General features: G+C 56.7%; 1 protein-coding gene across 1 annotated transcript in view; it reads left to right on the forward strand.

Moving 5' to 3' along the window:
- Positions 1–1,060, forward strand: part of PTCH1 (patched 1) — a 69,523-nt gene that overhangs the window by 8,761 nt on the left and 59,702 nt on the right.

Consider the following 1,060-nt stretch of genomic DNA (forward strand, 5'->3'; position numbering starts at 1 on the left):
CAGCTACTGCGACGCCGCCTTCGCTCTGGAGCAGATTTCCAAGGTGCATTTCAGACTCTTCTCTCCTCCCACTCTCTTCCCTCCTCTTCCTCTCTGGGATAGCCCCGCCAAACATTTCCATTTCCATTTCCATTCTCATTCTCATTCTCTCATTCTCTCATTCTCTCATTCTCTCTCTCTCTCTCTCTCTCTCTCTCTCTCTCTCTCTCTCTCTCTCTCTCTCTCTCTCTCTCTCTCTCTCTCTCTCTCTCTCTCTCTCTCTCTCTCTCTCTCACACACACACACACACACACCACACACACACACACCCCTCTCGCTCTCTCTCCAGGAAAAGCAGCAGACAAGCGGGGATTGAAAAATTCAAACCCTCCCTCCGATCCTGGAAGGAAAGGGCTGTCTAAGGTCCGCAGGGGGTGGAGGGTGGAGGGTGGAGAGTGTGTGCGTGCGTGTGTGTGTGTGTGTGTGTGTGTGTACACGCGCCCTCTCCCCGGCTTGCCTTTTCCGGAGAACTGGAAAGCGGTCCACTGGACCACCTCGAGGGCGGCCTCAGCGTGGCACTGCCCGGAGCCCCCTCCTCCCGCGCCCCTGCCCCTATTTGCAGCCCAAACCCCTGTAATGCTGCCACATTTCTTAACATCTTGGAGGGGGAGGCGGAGTACTGAGAGGCGGAGAGAAGTAGGGGGGGAGGGAGCCAAAATAAAGGTGGTTTCCTATTTTGGCAGCCAGTTTTGCTTTTGTTGAGCACGAAATCTCTGCTCCCTTAAAAATTATCCCCGGAAAAGGGCATCTCCCTTCTCCTTTTCCAGTTTTTGAGCCAGCTCTTCCTAGAGCCTAAGGGGAAAAGGAAAGTTGTAAACAAATTGCCACCTTAAATCCGCGGTCCGGGTCTGTGGAGTGGCCGGGTTCATTGTGTTTACGAGGCTTGCTGAAATGTGTGGAATCTGGAGAAGGCGAGCACCCAGACGGGGGCCTGCCAAGGCCGCGGCCAGCGCCGGGAAAACGCCGCCGCCGGGAGCAGCCAGCGCCCAGCCGGGACCCCCGCCTGCGCCGGCCTGGGCCC

This window comes from Pteropus alecto, unplaced genomic scaffold (assembly GCF_000325575.1).
Source record: "Pteropus alecto unplaced genomic scaffold, ASM32557v1 scaffold138, whole genome shotgun sequence".
NCBI classification, from domain to species: Eukaryota; Metazoa; Chordata; class Mammalia; order Chiroptera; family Pteropodidae; genus Pteropus; species Pteropus alecto.